Source organism: Dasypus novemcinctus, chromosome 2, assembly GCF_030445035.2.
Source record: "Dasypus novemcinctus isolate mDasNov1 chromosome 2, mDasNov1.1.hap2, whole genome shotgun sequence".
In the NCBI taxonomy this organism is placed as follows: Eukaryota; Metazoa; Chordata; class Mammalia; order Cingulata; family Dasypodidae; genus Dasypus; species Dasypus novemcinctus.
In genome coordinates this window covers 198807934-198817212 of record NC_080674.1, presented here as the reverse complement: position 1 = coordinate 198817212, position 9279 = coordinate 198807934, and positions in this window count along the sequence as shown.

Here is a 9279-nt window from a genome sequence, read left to right as displayed (position 1 = left end):
ATTGTTACATACATACAATTTGCCAGGGCTGCTGTGACAAGTACCACAGGCTGATTTGCTTAAACAACAGGAATTTACTGAGTCATGGTTTTAGAGGCCAGAAACCCAGTATTAAAACATCGGTAGGCTCATGCTTAGAAATTTGGAGCATTCTGGTGGTGGCTGGCTGGTGACCTGTAATTCAATCTCTGCCTCTGTCAAATGGCTCTCTGTCTCCCACTGTGTCCAAATTTTTTCTGCTTAGAAGGATTTCAGTCATACTGGCTTGAGGCCCACCCTGTTCAGTTTGGCCACATTTTAAAAAATATAAGAAGTTGTAAATTGACAAAACCATCATGCACATGTGTGGAATTCCCATGCATTACCCCTCCACCAACACACTACGTTGTGGAACATTTGTTACAGATTATGAGATGATCATCAGGCTATCGTCACTAATTATTGTCTACAGTGTACATTTGGTGTATTTTTTTCCATACCCCCCTATTAACACAGTACATCTTTGGCATTGATGCAAGAATATTATAGTATTGCATAGTCTATAGGTTAGGTTAATTGTATTTTTCCCATGCTTCTCCACATTCTTACCACCTTCCAATAGTGATAAACATTTGTCTTTGTTCTTAAAAGGACATTCTTGTATTAACCACAATTCTCATCCACTTCTGGGTTCACTGTTACTCAGCACCTAGATGACTCTAGCTTTCTTTCAATTGACATTTACATCCCTAGGCTACCCTTTTCAGCCACAATCCCATTATATAAGCCAGCTGTTAATCAGTATAATGTGTTACCATCAACTCTTTCCACACTTTTACAGTCAAGGTAATTAAAACTTCTACATACATCAAGCACCAGCATCCCTTATCAGCCCTCCTCTTATCTCCTAACAACCTATACTCTAGGTTTTAACTCCGTGCGTTTATTCTTCATATTTAGTTCATATGAGTGAGACCATGCAATATTTGTCCTTTTGTGTCTGGCTTATTTCACATAGAATGTCCAAGATTCAACCATGTTATATGTGTCCCAATTTCATTTCTTACAGCAGCGTAGTATTCCATCGTACGTATATACCATATTTTGTTTATTCATCAGTCGATGGACACTTGGGTTGTTTCCATCTATTCTCAATTGTGAATAACGCAGTTTGGTCACATTTTAGTTATACCTTCAAAAATCCCATACACAAATGATTTCATACCCATAGGACCAGAGGTTAGGTCTTGAGTGTATGGGGGGGGGGGGGGGGACAGGGTTTCCTCTGTAGCAGCCTTAAGCTCGTTTACCAGTCTATCCCCAATCAAGCCAAGGGGTCAGCACTTTCAGGACTGTGAGTAAATATTGCCATATTCTTTTCCCAAGCGATCATGCTCATTGCTTTACCGTCCTATCGAGGTTTCTGTGGGGCTGCTGCTTGCTTCGTGCCTTGAACGGTACGGCCAGTCTGGGACTTGGTTAGGAGTTAGGAGTAACATCCTTCTGCGACCGTGCAAGCCCAGAGCACTGAATCCCCCCTTTCGTGTTGTTCGACTCAGTGAACCCACCAACTCCCGGGTGACAGGGGAGGAAATAAAGCAAGTCTAGCAGTTGATAAATACTCTGGAGAAAAATGAAGCAAGGAAGAAGTGGGCAGCACCGGGTCACAATTCCAGGGGCTTCCAAAAGTAAGTGCTTCGAGCCTGCCAAGGTCTTGAAATGCATGGAAGCCCCCTTCCTGAGCAAGCTCCGCAGCTTCCCGTAAACCTCGGCTCTGTAAGCACGGCCATGCTGGGCGCTCTCTGCCGAGAGGAAGAGGCTGGCGCGTCACTCACGCGTGCGTGCGGGAGGGGCGGGGAGGACTAGGCGTGCTCAGCATCGCCTGGACAGTGTGAACAGAGAGCCGGCCTTCCCAGGCACAGGGGGCACTCGCGCGTGCGTGCGGGAGGGGCGGGGAGGACTAGGCGTGCTCAGCATCGCCTGGACAGTGTGAACAGAGAGCCGGCCTTCCCAGGCAGAGGGGGCACTCGCGTGTGCGTGCGGGAGGGGCGGGGAGGACTAGGCGTGCTCAGCATCGCCTCGACAGAGTGAACAGAGAGCCGGCCTTCCCAGGCACAGGGGGCGACTCGCGCGTGCGTGCGGGAGGGGCGGGGAGGACTAGGCGTGCTCAGCATCGCCTCGACAGAGTGAACAGAGAGCCGGCCTTCCCAGGCACAGGGGGGCACTCGCGTGTGCGTGCGGGAGGCGCGGGGAGGACTACGCGTGCTCAGCATCGCCTCGACAGAGTGAACAGAGAGCCGGCCTTCCCAGGCACAGGGGGCACTCGCGCGTGCGTGCGGGAGGCGCGGGGAGGACTAGGCGTGCTCAGCATCGCCTGGACAGAGTGAACAGAGAGCCGGCCTTCCCAGGCACAGGGGGGCACTCGCGTGTGCGTGCGGGAGGCGCGGGGAGGACTAGGCGTGCTCAGCATCGCCTGGATAGAGTGAACAGAGAGCCGGCCTTCCCAGGCACAGGGGGCACTCGCGTGTGCGTGCGGGAGGGGCGGGGAGGACTAGCCGTGCTCAGCATCGCCTGGATAGAGTGAACAGAGAGCCGGCCTTCCCAGGCACAGGGGGCACTCGCGTGTGCGTGCGGGAGGCGCGGGGAGGACTAGGCGTGCTCAGCATCGCCTCGACAGAGTGAACAGAGAGCCGGCCTTCCCAGGCACAGGGGGCACTCGCGCGTGCGTGCGGGAGGCGCGGGGAGGACTAGGCGTGCTCAGCATCGCCTCGACAGAGTGAACAGAGAGCCGGCCTTCCCAGGCACAGGGGGCGACTCACGCGTGCGTGCGGGAGGGGCGGGGAGGACTAGGCGTGCTCAGCATCGCCTGGACAGAGTGAACAGAGAGCCGGCCTTCCCAGGCACAGGGGGCACTCGCGCGTGCGTGCGGGAGGGGCGGGGAGGACTAGGCGTGCTCAGCATCGCCTCGACAGAGTGAACAGAGAGCCGGCCTTCCCAGGCACAGGGGGGCACTCGCGTGTGCGTGCGGGAGGGGCGGGGAGGACTAGGCGTGCTCAGCATCGCCTCGACAGAGTGAACAGAGAGCCGGCCTTCCCAGGCACAGGGGGGCACTCGCGTGTGCGTGCGGGAGGCGCGGGGAGGACTAGGCGTGCTCAGCATCGCCTGGATAGAGTGAACAGAGAGCCGGCCTTCCCAGGCACAGGGGGCACTCGCGCGTGCGTGCGGGAGGGGCGGGGAGGACTAGGCGTGCTCAGCATCGCCTCGACAGAGTGAACAGAGAGCCGGCCTTCCCAGGCACAGGGGGGCACTCGCGTGTGCGTGCGGGAGGGGCGGGGAGGACTAGGCGTGCTCAGCATCGCCTCGACAGAGTGAACAGAGAGCCGGCCTTCCCAGGCACAGGGGGCACTCGCGCGTGCGTGCGGGAGGCGCGGGGAGGACTAGGCGTGCTCAGCATCGCCTGGATAGAGTGAACAGAGAGCCGGCCTTCCCAGGCACAGGGGGGCACTCGCGTGTGCGTGCGGGAGGCGCGGGGAGGACTAGGCGTGCTCAGCATCGCCTCGACAGAGTGAACAGAGAGCCGGCCTTCCCAGGCACAGGGGGCACTCGCGTGTGCGTGCGGGAGGCGCGGGGAGGACTAGGCGTGCTCAGCATCGCCTCGACAGAGTGAACAGAGAGCCGGCCTTCCCAGGCACAGGGGGGCACTCGCGCGTGCGTGCGGGAGGGGCGGGGAGGACTAGGCGTGCTCAGCATCGCCTGGATAGAGTGAACAGAGAGCCGGCCTTCCCAGGCACAGGGGGCGACTTGCGTGTGCGTGCGGGAGGCGCGGGGAGGACTAGGCGTGCTCAGCATCGCCTCGACAGAGTGAACAGAGAGCCGGCCTTCCCAGGCACAGGGGGGCACTCGCGTGTGCGTGCGGGAGGGGCGGGGAGGACTAGGCGTGCTCAGCATCGCCTGGATAGAGTGAACAGAGAGCCGGCCTTCCCAGGCACAGGGGGGCATTCGCGTGTGCGTGCGGGAGGGGCGGGGAGGACTAGGCGTGCTCAGCATCGCCTGGATAGAGTGAACAGAGAGCCGGCCTTCCCAGGCACAGGGGGCACTCGCGCGTGCGTGCGGGAGGCGCGGGGAGGACTAGGCGTGCTCAGCATCGCCTCGACAGAGTGAACAGAGAGCCGGCCTTCCCAGGCACAGGGGGCGACTCACGCGTGCGTGCGGGAGGGGCGGGGAGGACTAGGCGTGCTCAGCATCGCCTCGACAGAGTGAACAGAGAGCCGGCCTTCCCAGGCACAGGGGGCACTCGCGCGTGCGTGCGGGAGGCGCGGGGAGGACTAGGCGTGCTCAGCATCGCCTCGACAGAGTGAACAGAGAGCCGGCCTTCCCAGGCACAGGGGGCGACTCACGCGTGCGTGCGGGAGGGGCGGGGAGGACTAGGCGTGCTCAGCATCGCCTCGACAGAGTGAACAGAGAGCCGGCCTTCCCAGGCACAGGGGGCACTCGCGTGTGCGTGCGGGAGGCGCGGGGAGGACTAGGCGTGCTCAGCATCGCCTCGACAGAGTGAACAGAGAGCCGGCCTTCCCAGGCACAGGGGGGCACTCGCGTGTGCGTGCGGGAGGCGCGGGGAGGACTAGGCGTGCTCAGCATCGCCTCGACAGAGTGAACAGAGAGCCGGCCTTCCCAGGCACAGGGGGCGACTTGCGTGTGCGTGCGGGAGGCGCGGGGAGGACTAGGCGTGCTCAGCATCGCCTGGATAGAGTGAACAGAGAGCCGGCCTTCCCAGGCACAGGGGGGCACTCGCGTGTGAGTGCGGGAGGGGCGGGGAGGACTAGGCGTGCTCAGCATCGCCTCGACAGAGTGAACAGAGAGCCGGCCTTCCCAGGCACAGGGGGCACTCGCGTGTGCGTGCGGGAGGGGCGGGGAGGACTAGGCGTGCTCAGCATCGCCTCGACAGAGTGAACAGAGAGCCGGCCTTCCCAGGCACAGGGGGCGACTCGCGTGTGCGTGCGGGAGGCGCGGGGAGGACTAGGCGTGCTCAGCATCGCCTCGACAGAGTGAACAGAGAGCCGGCCTTCCCAGGCACAGGGGGCACTCGCGTGTGCGTGCGGGAGGCGCGGGGAGGACTAGGCGTGCTCAGCATCGCCTGGATAGAGTGAACAGAGAGCCGGCCTTCCCAGGCACAGGGGGCACTCGCGCGTGCGTGCGGGAGGGGCGGGGAGGACTAGGCGTGCTCAGCATCGCCTCGACAGAGTGAACAGAGAGCCGGCCTTCCCAGGCACAGGGGGCACTCGCGCGTGCGTGCGGGAGGGGCGGGGAGGACTAGGCGTGCTCAGCATCGCCTCGACAGAGTGAACAGAGAGCCGGCCTTCCCAGGCACAGGGGGGCACTCGCGTGTGCGTGCGGGAGGCGCGGGGAGGACTAGGCGTGCTCAGCATCGCCTCGACAGAGTGAACAGAGAGCCGGCCTTCCCAGGCACAGGGGGCACTCGCGTGTGCGTGCGGGAGGCGCGGGGAGGACTAGGCGTGCTCAGCATCGCCTCCACAGAGTGAACAGACAGCCGGCCTTCCCAGGCACAGGGGGCACTCGCGCGTGCGTGCGGGAGGGGCGGGGAGGACTAGGCGTGCTCAGCATCGCCTGGATAGAGTGAACAGAGAGCCGGCCTTCCCAGGCACAGGGGGGCACTCGCGTGTGCGTGCGGGAGGCGCGGGGAGGACTAGGCGTGCTCAGCATCGCCTCGACAGAGTGAACAGAGAGCCGGCCTTCCCAGGCACAGGGGGGCACTCGCGTGTGCGTGCGGGAGGGGCGGGGAGGACTAGGCGTGCTCAGCATCGCCTGGATAGAGTGAACAGAGAGCCGGCCTTCCCAGGCACAGGGGGGCACTCGCGCGTGCGTGCGGGAGGCGCGGGGAGGACTAGGCGTGCTCAGCATCGCCTCGACAGAGTGAACAGAGAGCCGGCCTTCCCAGGCACAGGGGGCACTCGCGCGTGCGTGCGGGAGGGGCGGGGAGGACTAGGCGTGCTCAGCATCGCCTCGACAGAGTGAACAGAGAGCCGGCCTTCCCAGGCACAGGGGGCACTCGCGTGTGCGTGCGGGAGGCGCGGGGAGGACTAGGCGTGCTCAGCATCGCCTGGACAGAGTGAACAGAGAGCCGGCCTTCCCAGGCACAGGGGGCACTCGCGTGTGCGTGCGGGAGGCGCGGGGAGGACTAGGCGTGCTCAGCATCGCCTCGACAGAGTGAACAGAGAGCCGGCCTTCCCAGGCACAGGGGGCACTCGCGTGTGCGTGCGGGAGGGGCGGGGAGGACTAGGCGTGCTCAGCATCGCCTGGATAGAGTGAACAGAGAGCCGGCCTTCCCAGGCACAGGGGGGCACTCGCGTGTGCGTGCGGGAGGCGCGGGGAGGACTAGGCGTGCTCAGCATCGCCTGGATAGAGTGAACAGAGAGCCGGCCTTCCCAGGCACAGGGGGCACTCGCGTGTGCGTGCGGGAGGGGCGGGGAGGACTAGGCGTGCTCAGCATCGCCTCGACAGAGTGAACAGAGAGCCGGCCTTCCCAGGCACAGGGGGGCACTCGCGTGTGCGTGCGGGAGGGGCGGGGAGGACTAGGCGTGCTCAGCATCGCCTCGACAGAGTGAACAGAGAGCCGGCCTTCCCAGGCACAGGGGGCACTCGCGTGTGCGTGCGGGAGGCGCGGGGAGGACTAGGCGTGCTCAGCATCGCCTCGACAGAGTGAACAGAGAGCCGGCCTTCCCAGGCACAGGGGGCACTCGCGTGTGCGTGCGGGAGGGGCGGGGAGGACTAGGCGTGCTCAGCATCGCCTGGATAGAGTGAACAGAGAGCCGGCCTTCCCAGGCACAGGGGGCGACTCACGCGTGCGTGCGGGAGGCGCGGGGAGGACTAGGAGTGCTCAGCATCGCCTCGACAGAGTGAACAGAGAGCCGGCCTTCCCAGGCACAGGGGGCACTCGCGTGTGCGTGCGGGAGGCGCGGGGAGGACTAGGCGTGCTCAGCATCGCCTGGATAGAGTGAACAGAGAGCCGGCCTTCCCAGGCACAGGGGGCACTCGCGCGTGCGTGCGGGAGGGGCGGGGAGGACTAGGCGTGCTCAGCATCGCCTGGATAGAGTGAACAGAGAGCCGGCCTTCCCAGGCACAGGGGGCACTCGCGTGTGCGTGCGGGAGGCGCGGGGAGGACTAGGCGTGCTCAGCATCGCCTCGACAGAGTGAACAGAGAGCCGGCCTTCCCAGGCACAGGGGGGCACTCGCGTGTGCGTGCGGGAGGCGGGGGGAGGACTAGGCGTGCTCAGCATCGCCTGGATAGAGTGAACAGAGAGCCGGCCTTCCCAGGCACAGGGGGGCACTCGCGTGTGCGTGCGGGAGGCGCGGGGAGGACTAGGCGTCCTCAGCATCGCCTCGACAGAGTGAACAGAGAGCCGGCCTTCCCAGGCACAGGGGGCACTCGCGTGTGCGTGCGGGAGGGGCGGGGAGGACTAGGCGTGCTCAGCATCGCCTGGACAGAGTGAACAGAGAGCCGGCCTTCCCAGGCACAGGGGGCACTCGCGTGTGCGTGCGGGAGGGGCGGGGAGGACTAGGCGTGCTCAGCATCACCTCGACAGAGTGAACAGAGAGCCGGCCTTCCCAGGCACAGGGGGCGACTCGCGCGTGCGTGCGGGAGGGGCGGGGAGGACTAGGCGTGCTCAGCATCGCCTGGATAGAGTGAACAGAGAGCCGGCCTTCCCAGGCACAGGGGGGCACTCGCGTGTGCGTGCGGGAGGCGCGGGGAGGACTAGGCGTGCTCAGCATCGCCTGGATAGAGTGAACAGAGAGCCGGCCTTCCCAGGCACAGGGGGGCACTCGCGTGTGCGTGCGGGAGGGGCGGGGAGGACTAGGCGTGCTCAGCATCGCCTCGACAGAGTGAACAGAGAGCCGGCCTTCCCAGGCACAGGGGGGCACTCGCGTGTGCGTGCGGGAGGCGCGGGGAGGACTAGGCGTGCTCAGCATCGCCTGGATAGAGTGAACAGAGAGCCGGCCTTCCCAGGCACAGGGGGGCACTCGCGTGTGCGTGCGGGAGGGGCGGGGAGGACTAGGCGTGCTCAGCATCACCTCGACAGAGTGAACAGAGAGCCGGCCTTCCCAGGCACAGGGGGCGACTCACGCGTGCGTGCGGGAGGCGCGGGGAGGACTAGGCGTGCTCAGCATCGCCTCGACAGAGTGAACAGAGAGCCGGCCTTCCCAGGCACAGGGGGGCACTCGCGTGTGCGTGCGGGAGGGGCGGGGAGGACTAGGCGTGCTCAGCATCGCCTCGACAGAGTGAACAGAGAGCCGGCCTTCCCAGGCACAGGGGGCACTCGCGTGTGCGTGCGGGAGGCGCGGGGAGGACTAGGCGTGCTCAGCATCGCCTCGACAGAGTGAACAGAGAGCCGGCCTTCCCAGGCACAGGGGGCACTCGCGCGTGCGTGCGGGAGGGGCGGGGAGGACTAGGCGTGCTCAGCATCGCCTGGACAGAGTGAACAGAGAGCCGGCCTTCCCAGGCACAGGGGGCGACTCGCGCGTGCGTGCGGGAGGCGCGGGGAGGACTAGGCGTGCTCAGCATCGCCTCGACAGAGTGAACAGAGAGCCGGCCTTCCCAGGCACAGGGGGGCACTCGCGCGTGCGTGCGGGAGGGGCGGGGAGGACTAGGCGTGCTCAGCATCGCCTCGACAGAGTGAACAGAGAGCCGGCCTTCCCAGGCACAAGGGGGCGACTCGCGTGTGCGTGCGGGAGGGGCGGGGAGGACTAGGCGTGCTCAGCATCGCCTCGACAGAGTGAACAGAGAGCCGGCCTTCCCAGGCACAAGGGGGCGACTCGCGTGTGCGTGCGGGAGGGGCGGGGAGGACTAGGCGTGCTCAGCATCGCCTCGACAGAGTGAACAGAGAGCCGGCCTTCCCAGGCACAGGGGGCACTCGCGTGTGCGTGCGGGAGGGGCGGGGAGGACTAGGCGTGCTCAGCATCGCCTCGACAGAGTGAACAGAGAGCCGGCCTTCCCAGGCACAGGGGGGCACTCGCGTGTGCGTGCGGGAGGCGCGGGGAGGACTAGGCGTGCTCAGCATCGCCTCGACAGAGTGAACAGAGAGCCGGCCTTCCCAGGCACAGGGGGCGACTCGCGTGTGCGTGCGGGAGGGGCGGGGAGGACTAGGCGTGCTCAGCATCGCCTGGATAGAGTGAACAGAGAGCCGGCCTTCCCAGGCACAGGGGGCACTCGCGTGTGCGTGCGGGAGGCGCGGGGAGGACTAGGCGTGCTCAGCATCGCCTCGACAGAGTGAACAGAGAGCCGGC